The 13,552-nt window shown below is 39.2% G+C and overlaps 1 protein-coding gene across 1 annotated transcript in view; it reads right to left on the reverse strand.

Moving 5' to 3' along the window:
• CACHD1 (cache domain containing 1) overlaps nucleotides 1-13,552 on the reverse strand; it is a 201,842-nt gene that overhangs the window by 82,051 nt on the left and 106,239 nt on the right. The gene's annotated exons all lie outside the window — the stretch shown is intronic.

The following is a 13,552-nucleotide window of genomic DNA, read 5'->3' on the forward strand; positions in this document are numbered from 1 at the left end:
CTTTAAGTGGTAACAGTCTCACAATAATCTCAGTGGTCTTGAGTTCTCTGATGTGTGCTGAACCTCAGCCATGGGGAGCATGCCCCCCCCCCCAGCTGAATTAACATGAAATGCCTAGAAATAACCCTCCCTCTGCTTCTGCCAGTCAGGTAAGGAAGCAGGTGTCAACAGGGGGCTTAGAAATAAAGAAAAGTGTGTCCCAAGCTGGTGAGCCAGCTAGAAGATGTAATTACAAGAGCAAAAAAACCCTGATTATTACTCCACCCTCCACTCACCCACACTCACTAATGTCTGCTTCTCTTCTGGACTCCAGATTCCTACTGGACTCCAGACACCTCAGTAAAACCTGCTAGGTTGTCCTCGTTACACTGACCACCTCCAAGCCCCAGGGAAATGGCTGCTTTGCCTAAGATGGGAATGCATTTTATGCATGTGTGCCTCTTTCTAAATGAAACATACTATTCACCTCCATTTGGGGCCTGAGAGAACTGTAAAGTTCATGCTAAAAATACTTTATAACAATACATCAGTTACACTCTGAGGGGTTACCTAAAAGATTTTTCATTGAGAAGTATATTACCTGCCAGTCACATTTATGTAATTCCAGGTTTAAGGAAAAGGTCATGCACTGGTAAAATCATAGACTGTCATATAAAATGAGCAATTCAACTTATCTTTATATGTGTGCTTTAAAAAAAGGAATTATAATAAGAGAACGATCCTATCTAAATCTCCTACAGACCCTCACTCTAAAAACAGGAGATATTGGATTATGACTGCTTTCTATACTTATTTTCATAAGATAAAACCAGTGCCTGAAATTCAGTTTCAAATAACTCTATCTTTCCTATGCCCATAAGTTTGGGGGGGGGGGGGGGGACTTCCTTCTGGATTTACTTTCATGAACAACTGATCGAAACTGCATCCCGAGGGAGAAAACAGAACTGTGACTCCCACTTTGATCTCTTCCCCATGGAGAAATTCACTCCCTGCCTGGCTTGCAAGATGTTCATTTGATTGACGTTTGCTCTGATGTGCAAACTGCTTTGAACTTCAGACATTTAATTCCCATCAGGCTGCAGTCATTTTTATTCTCCTTCAACAGGATTTACAAGCAGGAGATCAGCAAATGTAGAAGATAAAATAAATTTGCAGAAGCTTTGAATCTTACATCAAAACAGTGTTCAAGTGAGTTCCAATTGGATTTCATTCAGCCGCGATTCACAGTGTAAATCAACTTTTCAGTGGAGTCCCAGTTTAGAAAGAAAAAGACATAAAGGAGAGAGACACATACACCAGTTGGGGTTTACTTCCTGAATCTCTTTTTTGGTCTTTGTTTAAATTTTCTATGGAAGGTGATTTGCCAGGCAAATCACTCAGAACCCTGGGTTTTCCTCAACATTTCCAAAGAAGCCTGCCCAATTTATCACTTAGCACACAAAAACCACACCCACAGTGTGGATTCCCAGAGTGGTGGTGAAATGTGGTATTGTTCATGGACACATTTTTAAGGCAATAATTCTAAAAGCAAATCCCTGAGGATCTCTCAGAAGAGCCAGGCTTAAACTGCTAGTGGAGTCCGTTAACAAAGACACTACGATGACAGCTAATGGGATGGGGAATATTTTTTATTTGTTTGCTTGTTTTTAATCACTGCTAAAATGCCAAGGCAGGTGCAAAAGGTTAGAAAAAAAAAAAATCCCACTATTCTGAAAGCAGAATTCCGTATTAGATCAGAAGTTAGTGTGAAACAAATGCAGGGAGACTCAGATGAAGTTTCCAACACAGTCTGGCCCTTGCTGCGAGGGCTGTTGAACTATCAAGTTCCATTTTAGGGAGAGCACACATCTTTCTGGGAAGCTTGATTCAAAAGGCAAAATCCCTTGACTGGAAGCTGCAGGAAAGAGCCTTTCAAAAGAGGTCTGGACATGGAGAAATGCTCAAGTCTAGCAGAGCCCATGGTCCTAGGGAACAGCTTAACAGTGTCTGGTCTACCATGATAGGAAGAGATCACTTCACCTCCATCCAACCAGGTTCGGGCTCCCTCTTTCTGGGAAGTGTCTGCTTTCCAAATATTTGAGCAACACCAGTTGAAAAGAATCAAACAAGAACTCTCTTATCTTCCACTTAACCGCCCATGAGAATAAAGTTAAACAAAGAGAGAGCTAAGATAAAAATCAAACATCTGCACTGGCAAATATTTAAACTCTATGAATGGCAGAGGAAAGGGGTAAGAGTAGAATCACTTCAAAAAAGGAACTATCACATTTATAAAAGTAAATGATACTTGCTCCCTCCCCGCCGCTGCACAGAGTTTACTTATTCAAATACCTAAATTAATGGGCAAACTGAAAAGCTGTCAAGTAACATGTAATCACGGTGCGAGAAATGGTTTTTCTTCCCATCTCTGCAGAGATTGGAGAGATAAGTCACATTCTTTTTGTTCTTATCAGTATTAAGGATTAAACCTTCAGGCTTCGGTAACTCAGACACAGGGCCAGTGTCAAACACCCTTGGAAGGCAAGGCTTTCAGAGCAGTAAAGTTTCTCTATTAAAGTCTCCTACAAACCAGCTCTTTTTCACCATTTTCCCCACAAAGATCACTGAGAGAAGACCCTGTTGTGATCTCAGGTCTCATGTGTCGATTCAAAGTGGCGGTATGATTCATTTACTCCGCTTTCTCACACAAGCTTGGAAAACTGCACAGGTGACATCTAGGGGGATTGGAAGTGATTCCACAACCACCTGAAACATTTATCCTTGCCCTTCTCATCACCAGGTTGTGGCAGGGGTGCATGAAGAAGAAAGAAAGGTACATGGAAAAAGAAAAGAATACAAGCAGGTGGACAGGAGCCTCGCAGGACCCACGGGCTCCCTCTGTATTGCCCCGCAGCCCATGTCCATCCTGCCACTTGACCTCTACTAAGGGCTTAACATGCTTCACAGTTATTTATCTATACACTTTTCTCCCTTGCTAAGAAGACACAAAGAGAGAGGTCCTTTCCTGTATCCCCAGGGTCTGTGGGCCAGAGTCAGCTGTGAAGAGTAAGACGTTAGTCAATAAATGTCTGCTGAATGAAGAAATGCCAGAAACCTAAGAGATGGAGACTTCCTGGAACTAGAGATTGGAAATTCGTGAGCTTTCTTCCTCTGTCGATAGCCGACAACTCTGAGTGGTAAGACCCAGACATCAAAGAGAAGCATTAAGAACCTCAGAGTTAGCAGATGACCTTGCAGATGAACTGGTTCAATCTCTCAGGCACATATGCATTGGAGAGGGAAGAAGCCTGTCCAAATCTCCCTGTTCTGTAAAAGAAACATGAAATGTAAGATGTGGAATACTTATGGCTGTGTCTTCAAAAAGAATTACTGACATGGTATTAAAAAGTTAATAAAGCTGTGCGTGTGCATCATCATATGAGGCAGTGGAGTCCCCAAAAAGAGATTATAGGCAGATGGGTTTTAAATCTTGGCATTCTTCTTTGAAAACACTTTAATATTTTTGCACAATAAACATATATAAAGGAAGCTCAAGGAAAGCTTCGTTCTCTGCTCCTACAGGGTCTATTTCTTAAAGCTGGCATAGTCTACTAGCTCATTTCTCTTGGAGGCTAGATTAAAAAAAAAAAAAAAAAAAGGAAAGGAGGAAGAAAAGAAAATCATAGGATCAGCTCTCCCTAAAATCCACAAAAGATAGACTGATGAAATTCAATATTCTAAGCAGAGTGCCAGGTCTCCCTGAGTACAGGTTACATGAGGAAAAGACAGACCCAAATGCAGGTGTGCTTTCTGCTGTAAGGGTGTTCATCCATAGTCCTTTAGAAATAGGTATCTATCTACCTACCTACGCACACATACATGCACACACAGAATTACAGGACATATTACTGCAGGAACATGGTTTTAGGCCTGAGAAACAAACTAACCCGACTATGTGAAGTTTATAATCTGCTAACTTAGAAACTTTAGGTCATGCAACAACCTCAAGTGAAATTTTAAGAAGGAAGATAAGGCATTTCAATTTTACCACAGGTCAAAATACTTTGTCATTAAAAAAAAAAAAAAAAAAAAAAAAAAGATTTGAAATCAGGTAACCCAGATTACAAATCTGGCTTCCGGAGTCTGGACACAACCTCTCTGAGCCCACTTCCTCTTGAGCAAAATGGAGAGGGATGGAGAGGGGAGGAGGAGATGGTACCTAGCCCACTACAGTTGTTGACAGGATCATTTGAATAATCTAAGTAAAATAACATTTACAGAAGCCTAAGAAATTATTTTACTGAAGTATAGACATATGTAACTTTTACAGAAGTCAAATAATGTAACTCAGTTGGCCTTCTGAAATATAAAGCATTCTATAAAATCTTTGTTGAATTTTGAGCTCTACTGAAGTCCTTCCGGCACTAATATCCATAAAGACTGTATCTGTAACATTTCACCTGCCTGCAGGTAATAATTTTTAAAAGGCCAGGAGATGAAAGTTTGAGATAAGGGAAAATAACTTGAAAGGCTAAGATTTGCCATATAGCACTTTCAGGGCAAAAACACAAAACACACCTTCTTGGGGAAAGAACAGGACCTGCAATAAAATTAAACTCCATTGTCAAAGACCAGGCTTGTCACATTATTTGCCCTTGTGACATGGAAAGAACAAAAGAGCAAGGGTCATAAGTGCAAAAGCACCTGGCTAAGTCACAATGTTTCATTTTTCATAAAAAAAAACACATGAGAACATAATTCTTATTATAAAAAAGTGTACACAGGGTTAAACACTTTATATAATTCTTTCATGTGCATTGCCTTAAAATAGAAGTTGCCCACATGTGGTTAAACTATTATGTCTAGAAACATCATTTTAAACAAAACTAAACTATGTATTAGCACAACATTAAAACTGTACATTTCAACTTGGCCCTCTCTCCCGAACTGCCATGCATATAATATAGTTGGTAGGGGGTGGAGGGTGGAATTTGAGGGAGGAAAATAAAATGATGCTATAGGCTAATCTCAACTTGTCAAACACCTCCCCGGAGGGATCTGCATGAACTCAAAGTCAAAATCAGCAATGTTCATACTGAATTCTTCTTCCTCTTAAAAACCTTTTGCTGGGGTGCCTGGCTGGCCTAGTTGGTAGAGCATGTTACTCTTGATCTCAGGGTTGTGAGTTTAAGTCCTACACTGGGCATAGAGCCTGCTTTGGGGGGAAAAAATCTTCCTTTGCTTTTCACATTTTAATTAACAGATTTGTATCCTCTGAGATGCTTGATTTAAAATTTTAAAAATTTAAAATATTTCTCCCCACCCAAATCTCCAATGAAATCTAGTTGGCAGATTTTATATACTCCGTGTCTAGGAGCTACATACATTCTGTGTAACCCACCAACAACCGAGACAGCCTTTACTCCCCTGCAATCCTTCCTTGCAGTGCCATTCCCTTTCTCCTGGATTATTATGATGCTCCAATTTGACAAGCAACTTACCTCTCCACCTCAACTTATTCCTCCTTTGCCAACTAATTAATTTGCCCAAATCCCAGAATGACCACAGCCTTTCTTTAAAACCTACTGTTTATGCAGAAAAAAACTGTCTAGCTGTCCAAGAATTTTGAGCCACACACAGTACATCTCTTCTCCAACATTCCAGCTCTACCTTCCACTTCTGCATGCTCAATGCTTTATGATGCTTCCTCTTTGCCATCTGAAGCATTCTTCCATAGATCTACCTGCAGGAATTCCACTCTCCGGACCCGAACTACCATTTCTCTACCAAGACTGAGTGCTCAGAGGTCTCCATTCATTATCACTTTTTCTTCTAAAGGAGACTTTGGATTTTTCATGGCACTTTATCAAGTCTGCTTAGCTTAACTCTAGCGTCCTATAATCTCCTGAAAGTATAGACTGTTTTATTCATCTTTTGTCTATCAGACAGTATCTAGTACAGTGTCTTGCACATGAACTGCCTTGAATAGGATCCAGACAAGTTGAAAATGATATACATAGGTATTTGGAAATTTCATGCTTTCAAATTTACCCTGCATATAATCAATTATTAATATTATAATTATTCATATACATTAATACTATATTAATGATTAAATCTAATAACTGAGATAACTAAGTCAACATCAACTTATATTTCCTATCAGAGCTTCTGACAATGAAATAACACTAAGAAGACAATTATAAATGGGCATAAAGGTACTTGAATTTCTGTCAAGAGGTAAAGTAGCTCAATAGTTCTGTTACCATCATCACTACCAATACTCAAAAATGAAAGACAAAATCAAATTTGCTATCATGCACTAATTCCTTCGGTAGATATTTAATGGGGACCTGTTCAAGCAAGACACTGAATCCAATCAGGTCCCTAAATTCAAACGTAACTAAGAAGAAAGATGAGAGAGCACAGATAGTACAAATAGGACTTAGAACCTGGTATCAACATTCTCACAGTTACTTAGAATCAACCTCAGCCATGTTTGGCTTCTCCCTCTTTTAACACCCAAAATAGTGGATTGCCCATAGCCACGTTCATGCCCTACTTGCTCCTTCTCTACTTAAATGGAATCAGACTAGGTCTTCTAGCTGTTACGTGGTTGACAGGGAAAAATCCCCTTAAAGGGGATCTTCATTTCAATCCCTTTCTCAAAAATCTTTAATTCTCTCATTCAACCAAACATTATTTATTGAATGTCTACTGTGTATAAGACAGTAAAGATAAAGAAGCACAGGAAGACTTGTCCTTGGCTTCACTTACACTGCCTAAAGTCTCTTGAATAAAGTATAAATCCTCAGTTCAGCATTTGAGGGTCTCTGGTTTCTGAAATTAACCAACTTCTCAGATGCCCCTTCCATCATTTGTTCCAAAACAATGTACTCTTCAATGCTCGTGGCCATTTCTACCTACAGGATTTTCTTCATATGGACCTTTCTCTCCTGGAAAGCTCTTCCTATTCCTGTAGGTCCAAATCCGTTTTTTAACTTCAGTACTCAGCTGAAATGCTTCTTCCATAAACCATTCCCCCATTTTTTTTTTTTTTAATGAATGAGAGGTACCTGGGTGGCTCAGTCGGTTCAGGGTCTCACTTTGGCTCAGGACATGATGCCAGGGTCCTGGGATCGAGCACCACGTCCAGCTCTCTGCTCAGCAGGGAGTCTACTTCTCTCTCTCCCACACCCTCCTGCTTGTGCTTTCTCTCCTTCTCTCAAATAAATAAATAAATAAATAAAATCTTAAAAATAAGTAAATAATTTAATGAATGAATAATTTAACCTCTGTAGGCCTTGCTACATAATACCATCTTTTCCCCACTAGGTAGCTCTCAAAAAGATGAGGGTAAATTCTCTCATAAAATCTAGAATTTACAAATTTGGGCAGTAGGAAAAGTTGCCTATAACGGCAAATGGCACCAGTTAAAAACAAACTTTCTAAGGAGGCTGAGGGAAATGGACCTTGAAGGCTACATCTCTAGAGTACAGTTCAAACTGCTCCTTTCATAGCTGAGCAAACTGTGGACCAAGAAGATCAGGTGAACTTTCTAGGATCACACGGCCAAATAGCAGAGCAAAGGTCCATTTGGCTTTAGGACTGTTCTGCAATGACAACTGCATCACAACTGTCCTTAAACCCAAAGGAAAACAGTCTTCACTGCTTATTTCTTTTCCATGAGGGTCAAGAATGAAATGATTTTAAAAATTAAAAATTTCAAAAGAGGCTTGCCTCCTTTTCAAAATGAAAGAAGGCTCATGTCTGAGTTCAGCTTTTAAACAAACAAACAAACAAAGGCAAACACAAACTTTGACCTGAAGCTAGCAAGTCCCTAAAGAATCCAGTTTAGGAATTTGAACATTATGGGTCAGCATGTCAACCATCAAAATTAAAATTAAAAACAACTCTCTAAGTAACTTATTTCTGGATCCTGTGGTGTCAAGAATACTAGAAACTTAATATGTGAACACAGAAATTTGCACATGTAAATCATACCACAAGATATACAATCCAACCTACATGGAAAAAGACTTAACTCAGCTGCCTGCACTCCTTTCCAGGCAGCTATTAACATGAACATTAACTTTTTAAGAGAAACGGTCTAGTAGAACACAGTATAAAGTTTGAAGAGTGATAATCTGGCATCCTCCAATCTAAATGTGAGTGTTAATAAAAATTTAACTTCAGTAGTAGGTTTTGCCACTGTTTTCTATCCTTTCTCTAAGAGTGTGTGATGGTGAATTTTATGTGTCAATTTGGCTGGCCAAGGTATACCCAGATATTTGGTCAGCCATTATTCTGGAGGTTTCTGTGAAGGGATTTTTGGGATGAGATCAACATTTAAGTCAGTGGACTCATGGGTACAATTAGTTGAAGGCCCTAATAGAATAAAGACTGACCTCCCCACACAAGAAAGAATTGTCAGCAGACAAACTTACAACTCTTCCTGGGCTTCCAGACTGCTGGGCTACCCTACAGATTTTGGATTCGTTCTGCATCATCACATGAGCCAATTCTTTAAAATAAATCTCCTTCTCCTTCACTTTCACAGAGCTCCCCCTCCTATTGGTTCTGTTTCTCTGGAGAACCCTAACACAGGGTTCTAACAGTGGTTATTCATGAAAAATGCTATCTGGAGCCTGGGTTCTTACATCAGAACCTATGCTGGTTGCTTTGTCTATAGCACAATACCCCCAAATAGGTTTTGTGCTAAGACCTAACTCTTAAATCATATTGTTCTACTGGGTGGCAGCCAAATGCATTACATTTGGGTTCTCAGGAAATGAGAGGAGTCCTCCCCACCTTCCCCAGTGACTACATCAATCTCAGTAGATGCTCCATCTCAAAGAACTCCTTGAAAAATAGCAGGAATCTAATCTGACAATGTTTCACAGAGCTTCTTCTGTGAAGTCAGTGAAGCTTTTTAAGTCTGCCCTGATGGGTAGAAGAGAATTCTCTATAGAGCTGAAGTCTAGCTTCAGGTGGCTGGCTTCTGAGGGGCTTGAAAACAATTGCTTACTTACTCCAGCTCCACCAGAGTGTCACTTTGCTCATCCTAAACCTGGTCTAGATGCCTTCAATTCCCACCACAATGAACCAATTCACAAGCATGAACTGAGTGAGGACAACAGCTCTGAACCCTAACTTGGAGACACAGATGAAAATAAAAATCTTTTTTCTTTCTTTTTTTTTTTTAATTTTTATTTATTTATGATAGTCACAGAGAGAGAGAGAGAGAGAGAGAGAGGCAGAGACACAGGCAGAGGGAGAAGCAGGCTCCATGCACCGGGAGCCCGACGTGGGATCCGATCCCGGGTCTCCAGGATCGCGCCCTGGGCCAAAGGCAGGCGCCAAACCGCTGCGCCACCCAGGGATCCCGAAAATAAAAATCTAAGTGTATCTTCCCAGCATTTTCTTCCTAGTTTATTGTCACATTGTTCCCTCCTTAAAAAAAGAAAAAGAAAAGAAAAAAAAAAAAAGACATAAAAATTAAAAAAAATAAGAATGCCACCAGGAGGCAGGAATACCTCCAGAAGAGACTGAAGAAGGGAGGAGAGAAGTGGATTAAGAGACGTGGAAGATAAAATTACTGATTGGTTTGTATAAAAGCCAAGGGTTAGTGAGCCCTGCTGAGTAAGCAATAGGTTCAGAGGTGCTCAACAGAACCCTATCTCTGTAGCAAGCCAGGTATTGGACAGATGTTCTTAATGTTATACATGGAGGAGCTGTATTCTTTAAACTTGACAGAGTAAGTATGGACATTTTAAGTCAAACTTATTAGTATTATACAGTCCTCTTAGACCAGGAGTTTCAAACTCACACATTGGTGTGGGCCAAGCAGGTGATCAAAGTCAGGGGAACAGGTTGGTTGGGTATAATCCACAGGGACTAGTGGTAAGTCACTGTGTGCAAGGGAGAATGTGGGTTCTGCCCTCAAAGGGGATCAATGCTTCATGCAAGTTGATTGCTGCCCAGTTAGAATATGGACCTACTATTGCCAGATCTTCTGATTTTAAAGACAGAAACTTGGATTTTTAAAATGTGTAATCTCCCAAAATTTAAATGTTGGCAAGAGATTTAAAAACTTATAAATTTAAAAACCTTTAAAACATCTTGTGGGGCCAAGATAAACACATGTGTAGCCCAGATATAGTTCCTGAGCATAATTCTCTGTGTGTGTCTTTGTACTCATCGTGGAAGAGCTCAGTCTCTCATGCGCCCTCATCGGCGACCCAGCATAAAACAAGGGGAGCTGTTAATTATATGAGTAAATGAACTGGTTCTCAAAATTATGTTATTTTAAGTGATAGCCCTGAAAATGAGTTTGTCTTAGATTAAGCTGTAATCGAATTTTTTTCCATTTTAGAGGAGGTTAAATCTTCAGATCATTCCTTCAGCAAACATTGACAAAGTACCTAATCTCCATGCAGGGCCTTGTACAAAATAATTAACTTGTAGGACTCTTGAGTAGGAAAGAGTTGAATGGTCTGAGAAGTATCAAAATCATTTGAAAAATCAATTTTCTGCTGCTTTGCAGGTTCTCTCGCTGTCATCATAGTATAAATCTTCAGAATCTATAATGGGACATTTTATTTATTTATTTATTTATTTATTTATTTATTTATTTATTTATTTATTTATTTATTTTTAATGGGACATTTTAAAGCCCTTCTCTTCAAAACTGGGCATTTTATTGAAATATGCATTATCAACCTTTGTGAGAAAAAAATTAAATGAATTATAAATCAGTAAAAATGAAATTCTAGGCTTGAAACAAAAACTGAGTATTAGCCATTGGTTAAAATTAGTTGTAAAAATATTGTCCTAGGAATAACTCATCTTTGATGCTGTTAGAGAAGCAGCAAGGTCTATAGGCCATAGACGGGCACTTAAAATGTTAGTAACAAACAGCTTGAGCGTGAGTAGGCCAGTGCTAGGTGTCAAACATGTTTACCGAGCTCAGATGTTTAAGAATGGATAAGATCCAGATCTAAGAGTGGAGGTACCCTATCTCAAGTTAATTGCTTGTATTTCATATAATGGCAGTATTAATATGGATTTCCATGTGGCTAGATACATGCCATGGGCATCAAGAGTCTGCCTTAGAGAACTGTAAAATCTCACAATTTGGAAGGATTTTAGCAATGATCTTGAGCCCATTTTTCATTAACTTTAATCATTACCTTCTATTACCTTTAAGATTTTGATCACATTCACTTAATATTTTCATTTAGGTTAACTCAATTTTTAAGCACATATATTTTAAAAAGAAATTTTGTTATTGCCCTAAGAGAAAAAAAAAGTATATCTCCTGACATAGAGGATAACATCCATAGGTATCAAATAAAGAAGCTACAATCTAAAAACAGCTCCCTACAGTGACCCTGTAAGGTATGTACTATCCTTATTTCTCAGCTCACTGATGAGGACATTGAGGCTCAGAATGAAGTGACTCTCCAGGGTCAACTTATGAGTGAAAGAGGTAAGATTCAGAACCAAATCTGCCTACCAATAACAAAATTGTTCTTAGCTATGTCCTCAAATTGCTTCCCAAGCCTGGGAGTTCTTCCTTTCTGCACTTAACTCCAACATGAACTCCCAGATTCAAAAGGTAGACGTTTTTGGAGGGATTGGAATATACACTAAAAATGTGTTCAGTAAGATACCAAAACAGAAAGTGTTGAGAAAAGCATTGTATAAAGGACTGTAACAAAGGCAGCGAAGGATTCTCATCCTGGCTCACCCCCAAAACTATTAGCTCTTTCCATTTTTGAATTTTCATAAAAAAGGTGAGATACAGTCTCATAATTCTATAAAGTGTTTGTGTTCAGCCAATTGCTACAAAAACATCAGCTACAAAATTCCTAAACAGGTGTCCCTGGTCAGTGAGCTCATCACGAGCCAGGAAGACTCTAAGAGAAGGGTAGTTATCTTGCCGCTCCCTGTTGCCAACAGTTTTTATCAGTTATCTCTTTAATATGCCACCAGAGGAAACTTGTTTTTTACTCATCTGTAAATCTTCTGATTACCCAGCTTCATCGTCAGAACTGCCCTGGTTTTATGAGCTTCACTCCAAATGGAGGTTGGTTCTGTCAACAATGCCTAGTGAGGAGATAAGATTGGATTGCATCTCTACAGTGTCTCTATGCAACATTCAGTACCAACCGCCTACTAACCTGCTTACTCAGCATGTATCCTACTAGGAGGACAACTGAAGTCTCTTGGATGATAAACTGAATTCTCATTTCTAAATGAGAAATTCTGGGAGGGAAGACACTACACTTTATGTTATACTATATTTACCAAAAGGTAGACCACTCAATTTTGCCAAATACCTGCATGGCCTGCATCTCTGACCTCAATCCTTATCTCAGCATATTCAAAATGGAAATCGAGGTCTTACCCCAAAAAACACTTTGATGTGAGTCCTTTCAAACTTTTAGAGTGTGTGTGCACACGTGCATGTGTAGGTATGTATGGCCATTTTCACAAGTCAGCAAATACTCTTCTTTTACAGTCTGGCTGTATCTTATCATCTCATGTTTATGGATGTGATACAATCTCTTTGACTAATTCCCTATTAGAAATTTAAGGTAATAAAAAAAAAAGAAATTTAAGGTAATGACAACATTTTCTATTCTAAATGGCACTGCCACGACTTTCTTTACAAGCTTCTCTTTATAAACCTGTCTTATTATTTTATTATGATATTTCCCCAAATGATCAGATCAAATAACATATATGCTTCTAAAGTTCACAGAATCTTTTGTGATGCCAACCACCTGGTACATTTCTCTGCTTTGAAGAACTATAGTACCTCTGTGTCATATTTTGCACTATTATGTTCAGTATTTGCCTTCTATCCTCAAAGTTTTAATTTGTTGAGAGTAGATGTCCCCTTAACTCTTTTTTTTTTTTAGAAGATTTATTTATTCATGAGACGCACACAGAGAGAGAGGCAGAGACATAGGCAGGGAGAGAAGCAGGCTCTATGCAGGGAGCCCAATGCGGGACTCGATCCCGGGTCTCCAGGATCACACCCTGGGCGGAAGGTGGTGCGAAACCACTGAGCCACTGGGGCTGCCGTACTCAATTCAGATTTTGACAAGAAGGAATTAAATACAATCTAGGTGCTGGGGTAAAAATGGATGAGGTGTAATCCCTGCCCAGAACAGCAGGGGAGGCAGAGTCACCACCAACAACCCCTGATAACATTAAGTTCCACACCGAAATAGAGAAGTTTTATAACTTCTTGTGGGAACAGAGATGAGGGAGCACTGAATCCCTCCGGGGACAAAGGGAAAGAAGGGGGATGGTGGGTATTAGGAAGCTATGGAAGAGACGCAAATTGTTGAGTTATTTCTTGAAACATTAATAGAAATTCACAAGGTGGATCAGTAATGGGATGAAGACATACAGGATAGATTTTCAAGTACAGGCAATTCAAGATTGTTGTTTCAACTAGAGCAACAGTTCCACTTATGAATTTATGGAAAACTCCTATCTTCTAAGGCAGGGGTTTTCACCCTCTGCGCTACTGACATTGTGAACCAGTAACCGTTGC

The sequence above is a fragment of the Vulpes lagopus genome, chromosome 10 (assembly GCF_018345385.1).
Source record: "Vulpes lagopus strain Blue_001 chromosome 10, ASM1834538v1, whole genome shotgun sequence".
In the NCBI taxonomy this organism is placed as follows: Eukaryota; Metazoa; Chordata; class Mammalia; order Carnivora; family Canidae; genus Vulpes; species Vulpes lagopus.